The sequence below is a fragment of the Lathyrus oleraceus genome, chromosome 1 (assembly GCF_024323335.1).
Source record: "Lathyrus oleraceus cultivar Zhongwan6 chromosome 1, CAAS_Psat_ZW6_1.0, whole genome shotgun sequence".
Lineage (NCBI taxonomy): Eukaryota > Viridiplantae > Streptophyta > Magnoliopsida > Fabales > Fabaceae > Lathyrus > Lathyrus oleraceus.
In genome coordinates, this window is record NC_066579.1 from 32,219,728 (window position 1) to 32,239,804 (window position 20,077).

At 30.9% G+C, this 20,077-nt stretch overlaps 2 long non-coding RNA genes across 2 annotated transcripts; both read left to right on the forward strand.

Annotated features, from left to right (window-relative positions):
* Positions 1-2,537: 2,537 nt before the first annotated feature.
* Positions 2,538-3,051, forward strand: LOC127082456 (uncharacterized). Its single transcript, XR_007788182.1, has 2 exons — positions 2,538-2,604; positions 2,740-3,051. It is a non-coding gene; the product is annotated as an uncharacterized LOC127082456 (long non-coding RNA).
* A 16,362-nt stretch (positions 3,052-19,413) lies between these two features.
* Positions 19,414-19,797, forward strand: LOC127082743 (uncharacterized). Its single transcript, XR_007788211.1, has 2 exons — positions 19,414-19,480; positions 19,620-19,797. It is a non-coding gene; the product is annotated as an uncharacterized LOC127082743 (long non-coding RNA).
* The last annotated feature ends 280 nt before the right edge of the window (positions 19,798-20,077 follow it).

The following is a 20,077-nucleotide window of genomic DNA, read 5'->3' on the forward strand; positions in this document are numbered from 1 at the left end:
AAAACTCCTTATTCCAATCCATCACATGGATCATTTCCAACTCTTGCTTCTAAACATATATAATCTTATTATAATTTGTTTAGTTAAGTTTGACCCATTGTTTTAACAATTGGATATTACAATTATCCCATCGCACCTTACTAATATAGAACATGCACCTCGCGTAGGCGAAACCTACATTATCTGATACTAGTCTTGATGAGTGCTAAAACTTGGAAAGCATAAACTTAATATTTAATTAGAGGGAATTTGTAATTATTCTGATCTCACCGACTTATTTATCATATAAATCGTCTCTCACATGCATCAACATACATTCACATGCATCAACATACATAATGAAACAGTTATGGCCCCTAGCGCAATTGTTCTCCCAAGCCAATGAGAGAACCTAAGCTAACATAATAACGATCTAAGTTTCTCCAAGCAAGATCTTCAAGGTTGTCCTCCTTTGATATTGAATTCTTGTCTTTCTTCCTAACATTACATTACATAAAAGAAACTCGTTTTACATACGAGGGAGTGAGATGAGAAAAGAAGTTACATTAAGAGATTAAAAGAGAGGCACGCCACGCAGGTCGTATTTTAAAAACCCAAAATAAAATAAAGGAAAACTAAGGCCATAACCGATCACTACAAGACAATAATAATAAACACATTATTATTATTTATTTTAATTATTTTAATTAATTAAAACCAAATTAAATTTTGGCGACCGATCACACTACGCAGAGTTAGCCGGGGTTCCGCTGACCGATCAGCGGACGGGGGTCAAGGGGGCAGCGCCCCTGGCCGAAAATTTTAATGAACAATTCATTTGAAATTGACATCGTTTTTCGCATCAACATCTGATACTTTAAAGCAAAACTCTTGCGCAGTCACAACCCTAATCGTATAACTCTTTGACAACACAACCCTTGTGTCGTCATTAACCCTAATGCACCAATTTCAGACCGTCAAACACACCTCGATTGTTGATCCAATATGATTGATCAACACGTCATTTTTTCACCATACTAATGTCAAATCAAGAAGCAAACGACCATTGGTCGCCCAAAGGAAAATAACCATTAAGTGTTTGAATGAACGAAATAGAAACAGTATATCATATATACCGTATTTTGCATCAAGATTACTTATATCATATATATAACCTGATCGGTCTCAATTGCATAACCTATGGACGATCAATGTATCGCTGCTTCACCATACTAATGTCGGATTCCGAAGCATAGTCAACATCAATCATCCAAATCGTACACACATGATGCCAAATTTAATTACTCGTTTATTCTTTGATTCATTTTGTCTTTTAATCGTATTAATACAAAAAATACAGAAAATAAACAGCTATCAGATGCATGGTTTCGTAAGTGGCTCTGATACCACTGAAGGAGAAGAGCAATCCAAAATGCAACGGAACTTAAAATTTATCCTTTAGTGATCCTTACGAATGAGCATGATCAGTGATAGAATCATTACCTCTTGTGGCAATTGTAACCTTTGATGCAGATCTACGGAGCGATCACAAATATTGAACGACGACAACGCCTCTACTCAGTCCACACGAACGGATTCCTTCAATCTCAGTGTTAGCTGCTACGAATGAAGGCTTTGAGTGAGAGAGAGAGAGAGAGAAACGAAATTGCAACTGCACAAATGCTTCTACACAAGGGTTCTATTTATAGAACCACTTGTGTGGGCTGAAAGCTAAAAAGCCCACTCAAGTGTATGTGGCCCATATCTTATAATATGCCAAACAGTATTTTGTTAGACTTTTGGACAACTGAAAGAGTTTTGTTTCTAAATTTCACTGTTGGATATGAAAGACGTTGTAATCACATAATATAGAGAGAGAAAATATAATATTTTATAACTATTCAAAAAAAAAATACATTTTATTTTGTACCATTGGATGGGAAGACATTGTAGCCAAAAGATGTAATAAAGATATTATATAGACTAAATTCTCAGCATTTGTAGATTAATTATGGGATCTACATAAAGCAATTCGGAAAATAAAATTTCACTCTCAAAAGATATTGAGAAATTAAATTATCAAATTCTTTTATTTTGAGTTTAGAAACTATTTAATATTCATGACAATTTAATAAATGACTAAAAAATGTTTTACTACTAAAAGAGATGTTATTAAAACATATTAAAGTTGACATTTCAATGGCTTTTTTTTTACACAGACATTTAATAGGTTATGTCGTATAACACTTGTATATTTATATGATGTTTAATTCTAAACAATAACGTATCCCATCATTATATGGTATGAATAAAAATTTAAATCTATCCCAAAAATAGTTTAATTTTTGAGAAATTATATAATTAAAATAATATTTGGAAATTTTGTGTAGTATTATTCATTGGGTCGATTTAAAAAAAGCATATAAAATAAATAAAAAGATTTAAATTAAAAGATTGAATTTTCAAAAATCAAAATAATATCTTATTTCATAATTCAATTCCCAAAGTCCTTATAAATAGGCTCTTGCAAGATGCTTACTTCAACATTTAAAAATAAAATGGCATCCTACAAGACTCTCTTTTTAACCATTTTGATTATTTGCATTGCTTCAGGCATGGTTGCCGGTAATTATTTATTTATAAAACTCAATTTGCATTGCTTCATATTCATTGTTATGTTTTTAATTAAATTATCTATTTATAAAAAATAATCTTATCAACATAATTTTATATATTATTTCTAATGGAATGAAATGATAGTTTCAGGAGCAGGCGGAAAATTATGCTTCATATCGATTTTTTGTCCAACTGCACCAGAACAGTGTGACCATTTTTGTAAAGGATCATTGGGCAAACCAGGTGGCTCGTGTTTAGAAGGTGAATGTTGTTGCAATTTGGAAAGTTTGAATATAAAATAAACAATTTCTTTGCTTGTTTCTTTCTTTGTTTGAATACATTCATCTACCAACACTCCATCTGAAATTTACATAAAAAGAATTTTGAAGTATCAATCATGTAATTTCATTTTAAATATTTATTTTTATAATTTCTATTGATTAATTGGTATACAAATTTAATAATTCTCAACACTAAACTTATATTTAATTATTGTATTTACAAATTCTTTAATTAATAGTTGTTATGGATTTTATAATTATAGTTATAAAAATAATGAAAAACATCACTAACTTATAAAAATAATCTACCATAAACTTCACATGACAAAATATTTATATTCCTTTAAAGAAAAAGGTGCGATATTTTGTTTTTATTGAGACTGTGGAAATATAATATAAACTATTTTTTAATGTATGACATTTATTATTCTTTAAAAAAATATATCAAATAAATACTTGTCTAATAACCGTAGATTTTAGCATTAGTTAATAATCAAAAATACAAATGACATCCATTATTTTTGTAAAAATAATAATTAAAATCTAATTTTGGGGTTTAAATTATCATAAAATCTCATCAAGTTATTTGGTCAATTGGTTTGAATTATAATAAAATATATTCAAATTATTTGATTAAATATAGTGAAAATAATATATTTTTAATAATTATATAATTATTTCATTAATAAAATAGACGGATGTTCTCGACCTCATGCTATTAAACACAATGGAACAACAAAATATATTTTTGGGAACACAAATAATTTATACATGGAATTATTAAAGTTTAATGAAAATAATTTAAAAATGAATTTGTTAAAGAATAACTTAATATTTATTACATGGAAAATACTCTACTTTACATATTTAATAGATTATTAAATGATTTTTTAAACTTTCGAGTAGTTTTTATTGGTTTTTTTTATGGATGCGTAAGAATTAGAGAAAAATCCATATATTGGCCAATATTTTTATTAAAATACTACCTAAAATCCATCCGTAAATATTTTTATTTTATTCTATAATATTGATTGTGAAAGATATTTTATTAAATAAAAATATCATCGAGATTATATGATATGCACTTGAAGAAGAATTATGGGTTCTACATAAAGTAATTTTAAAATTAAAATTCATTTTAAAAAGAAAACCAGAAAGAGAGTTATAATATTTTAAAATCAAGAGTTGGGAAAATATTTCACATTATTAATCGTGACTAATAAAAGAGATCTTAATTGAACGTATAAAAGTTGGAATTTAATAGGATATGTCGTATAAAATTTGTATGTTTATATGTACGAAAATAATTTATTTGAACCCAGTATTTTAAAAATTGGATCGAACCGGTCGGTTCAATCGGTTTGTCCGGGAATCGGAGATGAATCTGGTTGGGTCAACCTTTCAAAACCGCAACTGGATCAAAACCGGAGTAAAATCGAAAAAACTAGATTGAACCGGCCGATTCAATCGGTTGGTCTGGTAATCGGAGATGAATTTGGTTGGGTCAACCTTTCAAAATCACTAGTGGGTCAAAACCGGAGTAAAATCGGAAAAACTAGATTAAACCGTCCAAAATCATTCGAACCAAAGAATCGGAGTCGGTTTTGTTATACCGTCTGGTTCAGAAAAATACATCAAATTGACCATTTTGTAAAAAAAAAATGTCAATATTAAAACTTAACATTCATTCACCAACCACAAAAAATAATTATATTTTCTTACACCCATACAAACTTCTAAGTTTCGTCACATCGTTATAGTTTTTCTTTCAACTACACTGCATCATCATCACGTCGTCTCTTTCAAACATAATCACGATGTCCAGCTCAATGTTAATTGTCGTTTAATTCAATATTGTTTGTTGTTGTCAACTAAAACTTATTTGTCTTAGTTCAACTCGATTTTTTTTGTTTAATTAAGTATATTGTATTCTTTATATTTTGTATTCTATTTTATTTAATTTATGTATTCTTAGTTATTTGAACTTTATTTTACTTAGTATCTTATATTATTTTAATTTTGGCTTGAATTAGCTTAACTTATTTTATTATAATTTTTTAATTTGTTCAAATTATTATTAAATGAAGATGAAATGAATTGTGCAACTATGTTGTGTTATTATATGTGCTATTGGTTTTGTTGTATTAAGTTTGTAATTGATTTTTGAAATATTTATTTTATTATGTTGTGAACATGTGATTATGTCTGACATATCTATGAATATTAGTTTATTTAATAAACGGTTCAACCGTAACATTAACCGATTGAATCAATTGAACCTTAAACCAGAAATTTCACCGGTTCGATCTTCGGTTCAATTTTTAAAACATTGATGAACCTATAAAAATTGGCATTTATAGGATATGTCACATAAAATTTATATATTCATATATATGAAACTAATTTATTTGACCAACAAATTATTTGATAAAATATAATGTACATAATCTATTTCAAATTAATATTTATTAACTTATTCTATAAGTTAGTCTGATGTTCTTATCCTCTTAATATTAAACACAATAACATTGAAATAAAAGTGAAGATTTCTAATTTGAAATATATCGGCATGAAGTTAAAATTTCCAAAATGGCACAACAAAAACTAATCGAGGAAATACAATTCATTGATAGAACAAAACGTTAGGTTTTGTAAAAATAATTTTCATAAATAAATTAATATTTATTAGTAGACAATACACTACTTGTAACAATCATGGGCTTTATGAGAGATTAAAAACAAAAGCGATTGGATTTTAAACCAATGGTTTAGGCCAAGATATTACATTCTGGAAAAATAGTAGAAAAATAAATTTTAATAAATTTTATTTAATATTTATTAATAAGGATATCAAATTATTGTTTTTTAAGTTTGGAATATATTTTTCTCTTATTTTATCAATATTCATATAATACAGAAAAACTTAAGTGTTGCCCAATATTTTTTATCAAAATAATACTTAAAAGTAATATTGTTGTTTAAGTTACAGAAAATACAGAAAATATTGTTATTCTGAATTAATATATATATTTATTTTATATTTAATTAGAAGATTCCCTTCGTTCTGATAATATCTTACACATTAATATTTATTTATTTTTTGACTATTTTCAATTTGAAATGTGTTTCCATCTATTTTAAATTTTCCATAATGATATATAAAAAAAATAATTAGCAAATACAACTCCTTTATAGATTGAATCATTAAAAATTTATAAAATAAGTTAAAATTTGTGGTTAAAAAATTTCAAAATAAAAAATTGTTGAATATTCCAACAGTATTTTGTTAGATTTTTGGACAACTGAAAGAGTTTTGTTTCTAAATTTCACTGTTGGATATGAAAGACGTTGTAATCACATAATATAGAAAAAAATAAAAAAAAATTATAACTATTCAAAAAAAATTACATTTTATTTTGTACCATTGGATGGGAAGACATTGTAGCCAAAAGATGTAATAAAGATATTATATAGACTAAATTCTCAGCATTTGTAGATTAATTATGGGATCTATATAAAGCAATTCGGAAAATAAAATTTCACTCTTAAAAGATATTGAGAAATAAAATTATCAAATTCTTTTATTTTGAGTTTAGAAACTATTTAATATTCATGACAATTTAATAAATGACTAAAAAATGTTTTACTACTAAAAGAGATGTTATTAAAACATATCAAAGTTGACATTTCAATGGCTTTTTTTTTACACAGACATTTAATAGGTTATGTCGTATAACACTTGTATATTTATATGATGTTTAATTCTGAACAATAACGTATCCCATCATTATATGGTATGAATAAAAATTTAAATCTATCCCAAAAATAGTTTAATTTTTGAGCAATTATATAATTAAAATAATATTTGGAAATTTTGTGTAGTATTATTCATTGGGTCGATTTAAAAAAAGCATATAAAATAAATAAAAAGATTTAAATTAAAAGATTGAATTTTCAAAAATCAAAATAATATCTTATTTCATAATTCAATTCCCAAAGTCCTTATAAATAGGCTCTTGCAAGATGCTTACTTCAACATTTAAAAATAAAATGGCATCCTACAAGACTCTCTTTTTAACCATTTTGATTATTTGCATTGCTTCAGGCATGGTTGCCGGTAATTATCTATTTATAAAACTCAATTTGCATTGCTTCATATTCATTGTTATGTTTTTAATTAAATTATCTATTTATAAAAAATAATCTTATCAACATAATTTTATATATTATTGCTAATGGAATGAAATGATAGTTTCAAGAGCAGGCGGAAAATTATGCTTCATATCGAATTTTTGTCCAACTGCACCAGAACAGTGTGACCATTTTTGTAAAGGATCATTGGGCAAACCAGGTGGCTCGTGTTTAGGGGGTGAATGTTGTTGCAATTTGTAAAGTTTGAATATAAAATAAACAATTTCTTTGCTTGTTTCTTTCTTTGTTTGAATACATTCATCTACCAACACTCCATCTGAAATTTACATAAAAAAAAATTTGAAGTATCAATCATGTAATCTCATTTTAAATATTTATTTTTATAATTTCTATTGATTAATTGGTATACAAATTTAATAATTCTCAACACTAAACTTATATTTAATTATTGTATTTACAAATTATTTAATTAATAGTTGTTATGGATTTTATAATTATAGTTATAAAAATAATGAAAAACATCACTAACTTATAAAAATAATCTACCATAAACTTCACATGACAAAATATTCATATTCCTTTAAAGAAAAAGGTGCGATATTTTGTTTTTATTGAGACTGTGGAAATATAATATAAACTATTTTTTAATGTATGACATTTATTATTCTTTAAAAAAATATATCAAATAAATACTTGTCTAATAACCGTAGATTTTAGCGTTAGTTAATAATCAAAAATACAAATGACATCCATTATTTTTGTAAAAATAATAATTAAAATCTAATTTTGGGGTTTAAATTATCATAAAATCTCATCAAGTTATTTGGTCAATTGGTTTGAATTATAATAAAATATATTCAAATTATTTGATCAAATATAGTGAAAATAATATATTTTTAATAATTATATAATTATTTCATTAATAAAATTGAGGGGTATAAGGAGCAAAGTGCTTCTCACCATATCAAGCAAAGTGCGGTTTCTTCTTTCAGCAAGACCATTGTGTTGAGGGGTATAAGGAGCAGTAACCTCATGCTCAATTCCATTCTCCTCACAGAACTTCTGGAACTCTTTGGAGTTATACTCACCTCCACCGTCAGTTCTAAGAATCTTCAACTTCTGACCACTCTGATTCTCAGCCTTCATTCTGAACTTCTTGAATTCATCAAACACCTCGTGCTTGGAATGAATATCAATCATTCCAAGCTTGGATTGCAAAGTATTGAAAGGACCAGGTTGAAGAGACTTGGTAAAAATATCTGCAATTTGCTCCTTAGAAGTGACAGGCATGAGATGAACAACTCCAGCTAGAACTTTCTCACGTACAACATGACAATCGATCTCTATGTGTTTTGTGCGCTCATGACAGCTATATGCATGGCAGATTTGTTATCACAGTAAAGGATGATAGGTACTGAATGATTGATGTGAAAATCATGAAGAATATTGAGAAGCCAAACCCCTTCACAAGTAGCTTGAGCAAGAGCACGATACTCAGCTTCAGATGAAGATCTGGAAATGACAGGCTGCTTCTTGCTCTTCCAGCTAATGAGTGAAGTGCCAAGAAAATAACAAAAACCAGAAGTGGATCTTCGTGTATCAGGGCAAGCCCCCCAATCTGAATCTAAAAAACCTTTGAGACATAAAGAGGTATTAGATTGAAAAATGAGTCTTTGGCCTGGACTGTTTTGAGGTACTTCAAAACATGTAGACCAACTAACATATGTTTATCTGTTGGAGCAGCAAGAAATTGACTTAGTTTGCTGACAGCATAGGAAATTTCAGGTCTGGTATGTGTGAGATACAATAAACGACCAATAAGCCTTCTGTAGGGAGTAGGATCAGAGAGAGGTGTGCGATATGTTTTGTGGAGTTGAAGATGAGGTTGCATAGTGGTGGAACAAGGTTTGGCACCAAGAAGACCAGCATCAGAAATCAAATCAAGAGTGTATTTTCTTTGACATAAAGAAATACCATGAGTGCTGCGAGCCACTTCAAAGCCTAGGAACTCCCAAGTCTTTGATACTGAATTTAGCATCCAAACAAGTTTTGATTTGTAAAATTTCATGAGAATCAGTGCCTCCAACTACTAAATCATCAACATAAACCAGAATCATAGTGAAACCTTGAGAAGAAGTCTTAGTGAAAAGGGAATAATCTGCTTTGGATTGGATATAAGAAGTTGGATCGAAAGAAGAAGATTGAGAAAGATCGCAGCGGAAAGCAGAATCACAGGCTTGTGATACCATGTGAACATACAACAATGAGCTGAAACTCCATAACCAAAAGAAAGGAAAAGCTTGAAGAGAAGTTGTATGTGATCAAAAATGAAATGTAATTCTCAATCTCAATTGTTACAATAGAGAAGACTACTATATATAGCTAAGACAAGTAGTTAGATCCTAACTAACTCCTCTCAACTACCTCTAACTAACCCCTAAAGTTAGTTAGCACAAAGAGAAAACAGAATTTACATAGTATTGTCATTATTACATTGTTTATTATTTTCATTATCATTTACATGTTGGGGCTGCGAAATCATCAATGGAGAAGAAGGTTTCTAGGATCGAGATTTATGATAACCACGAAACAAATCACATTACGACTCAATTCACATCACATTTTAGAAAGTTTTGTCTTCTTTTTATTATGTTATACTGATATTGTGTTTGTTTCAAGTATTTAACAAATATGATTACGCAAGAAAATGACAAGAGTGTGCCTCATGGTGTTTGCCATGACGCGCAGCATGAAAAGACAAAGAAAAAAGGAGGAGTCAGCATTTTAGCCTCATGGAGTTCGCCATGGTCCCATGGCATCCACCATGAGCTTGAGAAGGCTCAAAAAAGAGCCATTTTCACACATTCATCCATTAGGACTTGATGGTGTTCGCCATGGCACCATGGCGTCCGCCATGGATCTTAAATGCTGAAAAATTGCAACGAAGTCAAAATTAGTTTTTCCCCACTTTCATATTTTTCTCCACTTTCTTCTACACGATTCGAAGGCACTCAATACCAGTTGTACCTCAATCTTTTTGGAATAATTTTGCTGGAACTTATTTCAATAATTTTTCTGTATTAATTTGGATCTCCATTTATATCAGTTGCAGGTTTTGTTTTTCTTTTTTACTTACTGTTTTTCTATCCTATCGATATATACTTGCATTTGCCTATTCCATTATTCTAAGTAGCATGTTCATGATGAATTGTTATATCTATTAATGTTTTTGTTTGAATTTTACCATGTCTAACTAATTCCGCAATACAGGAATGTGAGGGCCGATAGTGCTCTAATTAATCGTTAAAATTATATTTAATATATGATTATTTTTGGTTTGAATATAATTTCAGTTTTTTAGCTTTAAAAGATGCTGTAAAAACAGTACCTAAATGATACCAGTTCAGATTCGAAAAAAAAACAATATCTAACTTAGGGAATTAAATTAGTTTTCAATTAATAAAACCAGTGAAAATATTTTATTATTAGATTAGAAAAAGATCATCTTTTCAAAAATAGTGGTTTTAAAAATATAACGGTACACGTGAAAATGGTTGTTTATGCGCCTAAAACCCGATGTTGCGCGAGTGAAAGACGACATCACCTTTAAACTAATTTTTTTTACCATTAACATTTTAATTAATTAAATTAATTAATTTTCAAAAAGATTTTTTGCACCGTAAGATTTATTATCGCGAAAATGAATTATATATAGTATAGACTTATCTCGGTTTCGGCTGCGCGAAAGCGAATATATCCTTAAAATTTAGTTCTTTTTTTAAAAGAAAATATTATCCCGTATTTAAGTATAATCTAATGATGTCCAGAGTATCAAAGAGCCACGTTCCAGTATCCAAATCTCAATTTATTTCAAAAACAATTATTTCACTATATTTGGAGTTATACTCACCTCCACCGTCAGTTCTAAGAATCTTCAACTTCTGACCACTCTGATTCTCAGCCTTCATTCTGAACTTCTTGAATTCATCAAACACCTCGTGTTTAAACTTAATAAGGGATACCCATGTCATTCTTGTGAATTCATCAACAAATAACACAAAGTATTTATTCCCTCCAATCGATGCTACTGGAAATGGACCACACACATCAGAATGTACAACTCCCAAGGCATGTTTTGCTCTTGGAGCAGTTTCTGACGCAAATGGCAATCGTGGTTGTTTTCCTTCCATGCAAACTTTGCATGACTTTTCAGGCTTCTTAATTGCAGGAATTCCATGTACCAACTTCTTTGAATTCAGATGTTTTAAGCTTCTGAAATTCAAATGACCAAATCTTCTGTGCCACAGCTCACTCTCCTTCTCAGCACTTGTTGCACTAAGACATTCTGAGTCTGCAGTTCTGACATTCACCTTGAATGTTCTATTCCTTCCCTGTTCTGACTCCATAATCAACTTCTGATTACAGTCGTACAGCTTCAGAAGATTGTCCTTCATGGTAACTGAGAAACCTTTCTCAATTAATTGTCCCACACTCATCAGATTGCTTCTGATGCCAGGTACATACCACACGTTCTGAATCAATGCTGTTTTCCCATTGTTCAGAGTCACTCTGACATTTCCCATACCTTCTGCATTAAGATATTTGTCATCAGCACATCTGATCTTTGTCCTCTTTTCAGAGTCAAAGTCAACCAGCCATTTCTTGTTTCCAGTAAGATGATTTGAACAACCAGTGTCCATATACCACCAGTCTATCAGATCCATATCACCAGATTCAGAGGCCATCAATAACACAGATTCGTCATCAGAACTTCTGGCTATATTTGCTTCTTCTGATTTTCTCTCCTTGTTTGACCAACAGTCTCTAGCAAAGTGACCAAACTTCTTACAGCAGTAACATTGGATTTTCTTCTTGTCATACTTCTCTTTTCCCTTCTGAGCATTCTTTTGTCTATCAGAGGTTGAGCTTTCTGACTTCTGACCACCATCAGATCTTCTCCTGGCTTCTGACTGCTTCTGATACCTCCTATCAGAAGTTGCTTTCAGAGCCTGCTGCTCTACTTCCCTTTCAGAAGTTCTCTCAGTCAAACGCAACTCTTGCGCTTCTAGACTGCTCTGCAGCTCTTCAATTCTCATGGTGCTCAGATCTTTGGAATGTTCTATTGCTACCACAATGTAATCAAATTGACAGGTAAGGGATCTCAATACCTTCTCCATGATTGTTTCTTCAGAAAGAGTTTCTCCACACGCTTTCATCTCATTAGTGATCAGAATCACTCTGGAGATGTATTCAGAAACTTTCTCATTATTCTTCATGTTGAGATTCTCATATTGCTTTCTCAAGGACTGAAGCTTCACCTTCTTCACTGATGCGTCACCACCATAACATCTAACCAGTGTGTCCCACGCAGCCTTTGCTGTCGTTGAATCTGCAATCTTCTCAAACACATTTACATCAACACATTGATGAATGAAGAACAATGCTTTCTGATCCTTCTTCCTTACTTCCTTCTGCGCGTTTTTCTGTTCATCCGTCGCATCTGCTGCTACCGGAACATAACCATCAGTGACAAGATCTAGAACATCTTGAGCACCGAACAGTACACGCATTTGGATCATCCAACGATTCCAGTTTTTACCGTCAAATACTGGAAGTTTGGTGTTCATGTTGCCGTTTCCGTTCATCTTTCTACCTTGCACAATACACTCAGATTTCTCACACAGTGTTTTCCAACCCACAGAGTTAAAATTTTAATCAGATTATTTCACATTATTCAACACTAATAAAAGAGATCTTAATTGAACGTATAAAAGTTGGAATTTAATAGGATATGTCCAATGAATTTTAATGGATATGTAAGATATTTATTTGTGTTGGTGCAAAGGTAGAATAAAAGATGAATATTCTATTAAGAGAATGACGGCTACAAAAAGGATTAAAAGTTACAATGATTGACACCCTATTTATAAGCCTCTAACAAACTTAAATATGAATCAAATCTAATATTTAAATCTAATATCTAACAAACTTAAATATGAATTAAATCTAATAATTAAATCTAATACCATCCCTTAATTCATATTCCATCAAAACTTGTAACACCAATTCCATCCCTTAATCTGAGAAATTGATCAGTCTTGATAGCTTTCGTCAGAACATCTGCCAACTGCTTCTGAGTGCTGCAGTGTACAACTTCTAACACTCCCCTCTGAACTTGATGTCTCAGAAAATGATACTTGGTCTCAATGTGCTTGCTTCTCCCATGCAACACTGGGTTTCTGGCAAGATTGATTGCAGACTTGTTGTCAATCATCAGCTTCAGAGGTTTGTTTACTTTAATCTTCAGATCCTGCAATAGATTCAGAATCCACACAGCTTGGCATGCAGTAACAGCAATCTTACAATTCTTCAGATCAAATCTCTTCAGAAGTTCTAATTCATACTTGAGCTGATGCAAAATAATACCTTTCTCAGAGTATCTGAACTCCATCCCTAGAAAGTATGTCATTTTGCCTAGATCAGTCATTTCGAATTCATTCATCAGAACTTTCTTGAACTTGGCTATCTCTTGTTCAGAACTTCCAGTCTTGTTTCTCTCTATAGCATCAAGTTCTTCTTTCATGGCCTTCAGCCAGAGCTTCTGCTTAAGAGCCTCTTCTGTACTTATGAGTTTAGAGTCTACTAACATGGCACACTGAATAACTTCTCCTTCAGAGTCTACTTTAGTGTCTTGCAGCATGTCAAATTCTGCATATCTTCTGGGGATGTTTCTGACTCTTTGTGGTCTCTGAACTTGTTCAGAGTCTTGAGCTTCAGAGTTTCTAGCTTCAGATGGTTGACTTCCTCCAGAGCTTTGATCATCTTCAGGGTCTGGCATATTTCCAGAGTCTGAATTGCCACCAGAATCTGGATTACCATCAGAGTCTGGGTCATCTGGATCATCAGAGTCACCTTCATCTTCTGATTCTTCTCCAGAGTCAGAATCACTATCAGAATCAGAATCAACGTCAGAGTTTACTCCAACCTCAGAAATTCTGAACTCTGACCTTTCTTCAGAGGTTCTAACATCAGAGTCAGATTGAGACTTATCCCAATTCCAAACTTCTGATTCCTTCACAATCACATCTCTGCTGAATTCAATTTTATTGGTTTCTGGACAATAGAGCTTGTATGCACCTGTACTGTGGTACCCTATCAGAATCATCACTTTGCTTCTATCATCCAGCTTCTGTCTTCTGGCTTCTGGAACATGTTTATAGCAAACAAAACCAAACACCTTCAGATGACTAACACTTTGCTTATCTCCAGTCCACTTCTGTATTGGAACTATTTCCTTCAACTTCTTCGTAGGACATCGGTTGAGTACATACGTTGCGGTGGCAACAGCTTCTCCCCAGAGCTTCTGAGGAAGCTTCTTCTCCTTTAGCATGCTTCTCACCATATCAAGCAAAGTGCGGTTTCTTCTTTCAGCAAGACCATTGTGTTGAGGGGTATAAGGAGCAGTAACCTCATGCTCAATTCCATTCTCCTCACAGAACTTCTGGAACTCTTTGGAGTTATACTCACCTCCACCGTCAGTTCTAAGAATCTTCAACTTCTGACCACTCTGATTCTCAGCCTTCATTCTGAACTTCTTGAATTCATCAAACACCTCGTGTTTAAACTTAATAGGGATACCCATGTCATTCTTGTGAATTCATCAACAAATAACACAAAGTATTTATTCCCTCCAATCGATGCTACTGGAAATGGACCACACACATCAGAATGTACAACTCCCAAGGCATGTTTTGCTCTTGGAGCAGTTTCTGACGCAAATGGCAATCGTGGTTGTTTTCCTTCCATGCAAACTTTGCATGACTTTTCAGGCTTCTTAATTGCAGGAATTCCATGTACCAACTTCTTTGAATTCAGATGTTTTAAGCTTCTGAAATTCAAATGACCAAATCTTCTGTGCCACAGCTCACTCTCCTTCTCAGCACTTGTTGCACTAAGACATTCTGAGTCTGCAGTTCTGACATTCACCTTGAATGTTCTATTCCTTCCCTGTTCTGACTCCATAATCAACTTCTGATTACAGTCGTACAGCTTCAGAAGATTGTCCTTCATGGTAACTGAGAAACCTTTCTCAATTAATTGTCCCACACTCATCAGATTGCTTCTGATGCCAGGTACATACCACACGTTCTGAATCAATGCTGTTTTCCCATTGTTCAGAGTCACTCTGACATTTCCCATACCTTCTGCATTAAGATATTTGTCATCAGCACATCTGATCTTTGTCCTCTTTTCAGAGTCAAAGTCAACCAGCCATTTCTTGTTTCCAGTAAGATGATTTGAACAACCAGTGTCCATATACCACCAGTCTATCAGATCCATATCACCAGATTCAGAGGCCATCAATAACACAGATTCGTCATCAGAACTTCTGGCTATATTTGCTTCTTCTGATTTTCTCTCCTTGTTTGACCAACAGTCTCTAGCAAAGTGACCAAACTTCTTACAGCAGTAACATTGGATTTTCTTCTTGTCATACTTCTCTTTTCCCTTCTGAGCATTCTTTTGTCTATCAGAGGTTGAGCTTTCTGACTTCTGACCACCATCAGATCTTCTCCTGGCTTCTGACTGCTTCTGATACCTCCTATCAGAAGTTGCTTTCAGAGCCTGCTGCTCTACTTCCCTTTCAGAAGTTCTCTCAGTCAAACGCAACTCTTGCGCTTCTAGACTGCTCTGCAGCTCTTCAATTCTCATGGTGCTCAGATCTTTGGAATGTTCTATTGCTACCACAATGTAATCAAATTGACAGGTAAGGGATCTCAATACCTTCTCCATGATTGTTTCTTCAGAAAGAGTTTCTCCACACGCTTTCATCTCATTAGTGATCAGAATCACTCTGGAGATGTATTCAGAAACTTTCTCATTATTCTTCATGTTGAGATTCTCATATTGCTTTCTCAAGGACTGAAGCTTCACCTTCTTCACTGATGCGTCACCACCATAACATCTAACCAGTGTGTCCCACGCAGCCTTTGCTGTCGTTGAATCTGCAATCTTCTCAAACACATTTACATCAACACATTGATGAATGAAGAACAATGCTTTCTGATCCTTCTTCCTTACTTCCTTCTGCGCGTTTTTCTGTTCATCCGTCGCATCTGCTGCTACCGGAACATAACCATCAGTGACAAGATCTAGAACATCTTGAGCACCGAACAGTACACGCATTTGGATCATCCAACGATTCCAGTTTTTACCGTCAAATACTGGAAGTTTGGTGTTCATGTTGCCGTTTCCGTTCATCTTTCTACCTTGCACAATACACTCAGATTTCTCACACAGTGTTTCCCAACCCACAGAATTAAAATTCTGATCAGATTTTGTTCAAGATTCAACACGAATCTAAGAATCAAAATCAAACACACAAGACCTCACGTTCACTCGTGTTTCCCGTGTTTCCCAATGAATCTGAACCGGAGCTCTAGATACCAATTGTTGGTGCAAAGGTAGAATAAAAGATGAATATTCTATTAAGAGAATGACGGCTACAAAAAGGATTAAAAGTTACAATGATTGACACCCTATTTATAAGCCTCTAACAAACTTAAATATGAATCAAATCTAATATTTAAATCTAATATCTAACAAACTTAAATATGAATTAAATCTAATAATTAAATCTAATAATTTGAACCCAGTATTTTAAAAATTGGATCGAACCGGTCGGTTCAATCGGTTTGTCCGGGAATCGGAGATGAATCCGGTTGGGTCAACCTTTCAAAACCGCTACTGGATCAAAACCGGAGTAAAATCGAAAAAACTAGATTGAACCGGCCGATTCAATCGGTTGGTCTGGTAATCGGAGATGAATTTGGTTGGGTCAGCCTTTCAAAATCACTAGTGGGTCAAAACCGGAGTAAAATCGAAAAAACTAGATTAAACCGTCCAAAATCATTCGAACCAAAGAACCGGAGTCGGTTTTGTTATACCGCCTGGTTCAGAAAAATACATCAAATTGACCATTTTGTAAAAAAAAAATGTCAATATTAAAACTTAACATTCATTCACCAACCACAAAAAATAATTATATTTTCTTACACCCATACAAACTTCTAAGTTTCGTCACATCGTTATAATTTTTCTTTCAACTACACTGTATCATCATCACGTCGTCTCTTTCAAACATAATCACGATGTCCAGCTCAATGTTAATTGTCGTTTAATTCAATATTGTTTGTTGTTGTCAACTATAACTTATTTGTCTTAGTTCAACTCGATTTTTTTTGTTTCATTAAGTATATTGTATTCTTTATTTTTTGTATTCTATTTTATTTAATTTATGTATTCTTAGTTATTTGAACTTTATTTTACTTAGTATCTTATATTATTTTAATTTTGGCTTGAATTAGCTTAACTTATTTTATTATAATTTTTTAATTTGTTCAAATTATTATTAAATGAAGATGAAATGAATTGTGCAACTATGTTGTGTTATTATATGTGCTATTGGTTTTGTTGTATTAAGTTTGTAATTGATTTTTGAAATATTTATTTTATTATGTTGTGAACATGTGATTATGTCTGACATATCTATGAATATTAGTTTATTTAATAAACGGTTCAACCGTAACATTAACCGATTGAATCAATTGAACCTTAAACCAGAAATTTCACCGGTTCGATCTTCGGTTCAATTTTTAAAACATTGACGAACCTATAAAAATTGGCATTTATAGGATATGTCACATAAAATTTATATATTCATATATATGAAACTAATTTATTTGACCAACAAATTATTTGATAAAATATAATGTACATAATCTATTTCAAATTAATATTTATTAATTTATTCTATAAGTTAGTCTGATGTTCCTATCCTCTTAATATTAAACACAATAACATTGAAATAAAAGTGAAGATTTCTAATTTGAAATATATCGACATGTAGTTAAAATTTCCAAAATGGCACAACAAAAACTAATTGAGGAAATACAATTCATTGATAGAAGAAATCGTTAGGTTTTGTAAAAATAATTTTCATAAATAAATTAATATTTATTAGTAGACAATACACTACTTGTAACAATCATGGGCTTTATGAGAGATTAAAAACGAAAGCGATTGGATTTTAAACCAATGGTTTAGGCCAAGATATTACATTCTGGAAAAATAGTAGAAAAATAAATTTTAATAAATTTTATTTAATATTTATTAATAAGGATATCAAATTATTGTTTTTTAAGTTTGGAATATATTTTTCTCTTATTTTATCAATATTCATATAATACAGAAAAACTTAAGTGTTGCCCAATATTTTTTATCAAATAATACTTAAAAGTAATATTGTTGTTTAAGTTCCAGAAAATACAGAAAATATTGTTATTCCGAATTAATATATATATTTATTTTATATTTAATTAGAAGATCCCTTTCATTCTGATAATATCTTACACATTAATATTTAAATTTTTTTTGACTATTTTCAATTTCAAATGTGTTTCCATCTATTTTAAATTTTCCATAATGATATATAAAAAAAATAATTAGCAAATACAACTCCTTTGTAGATTGAATCATTAAAATTTTATAAAATAAGTTAAAATTTGTGGTTAAAAATTTTCAAAATAAAAAATTGTTAAATATTCCAACAGTATTTTGTTAGATTTTTGGACAACTGAAAGAGTTTTGTTTCTAAATTTCACTGTTGGATATGAAAGACATTGTAATCACATAATATAGAGAGAGAAAATATAATATTTTATAACTATTCAAAAAAAATTACATTTTATTTTGTACCATTGGATGGGAAGACATTGTAGCCAAAAGATGTAATAAAGATATTATATAGACTAAATTCTCAGCATTTGTAGATTAATTATGGGATCTACATAAAGCAATTCGGAAAATAAAATTTCACTCTTAAAAGATATTGAGAAATAAAATTATCAAATTCTTTTATTTTGAGTTTAGAAACTATTTAATATTCATGACAATTTAATAAATGACTAAAAAATGTTTTACTACTAAAAGAGATGTTATTAAAACATATCAAAGTTGACATTTCAATGGCTTTTTTTTTACACAGACATTTAATAGGTTATGTCGTATAACACTTGTATATTTATATGATGTTTAATTCTGAACAATAACGTATCCCATCATTATATGGTATGAATAAAAATTTAAATCTATCCCAAAAATAGTTTAATTTTTGAGCAATTATATAATTAAAATAATATTTGGAAATTTTGTGTAGTATTATTCATTGGGTCGATTTAAAAAAAGCATATAAAATAAATAAAAAGATTTAAATTAAAAGATTGAATTTTCAAAAATCAAAATAATATCTTATTTCATAATTCAATTTCCAAAGTCCTTATAAATAGGCTCTTGCAAGATGCTTACTTCAACATTTAAAAATAAAATGGCATCCTACAAGACTCTCTTTTTAACCATTTTGATTATTTGCATTGCTTCAGGCATGGTTGCCGGTAATTATTTATTTATAAAACTCAATTTGCATTGCTTGCTTCATATTCATTGTTATGTTTTTAATTAAATTATCTATTTATAAAAAATAATCTTATCAACATAATTTTATATATTATTGCTAATGGAATGAAATGATAGTTTCAGGAGCAGGCGGAAAATTATGCTTCATATCGAATTATTGTCCAACTGCACCAGAACAGTGTGACCATTTTTGTAAAGGATCATTGGGCAAACCAGGTGGCTCGTGTTTAGGGGGTGAATGTTGTTGCAATTTGTAAAGTTTGAATATAAAATAAACAATTTCTTTGCTTGTTTCTTTCTTTGTTTGAATACATTCATCTACCAACACTCCATCTGAAATTTACATAAAAAAAAATTTGAAGTATCAATCATGTAATTTCATTTTAAATATTTATTTTTATAATTTCTATTGATTAATTGGTATACAAATTTAATAATTCTCAACACTAAACTTATATTTAATTATTGTATTTACAAATTCTTTAATTAATAGTTGTTATGGATTTTATAATTATAGTTATAAAAATAATGAAAAACATCACTAACTTATAAAAATAATCTACCATAAACTTCAC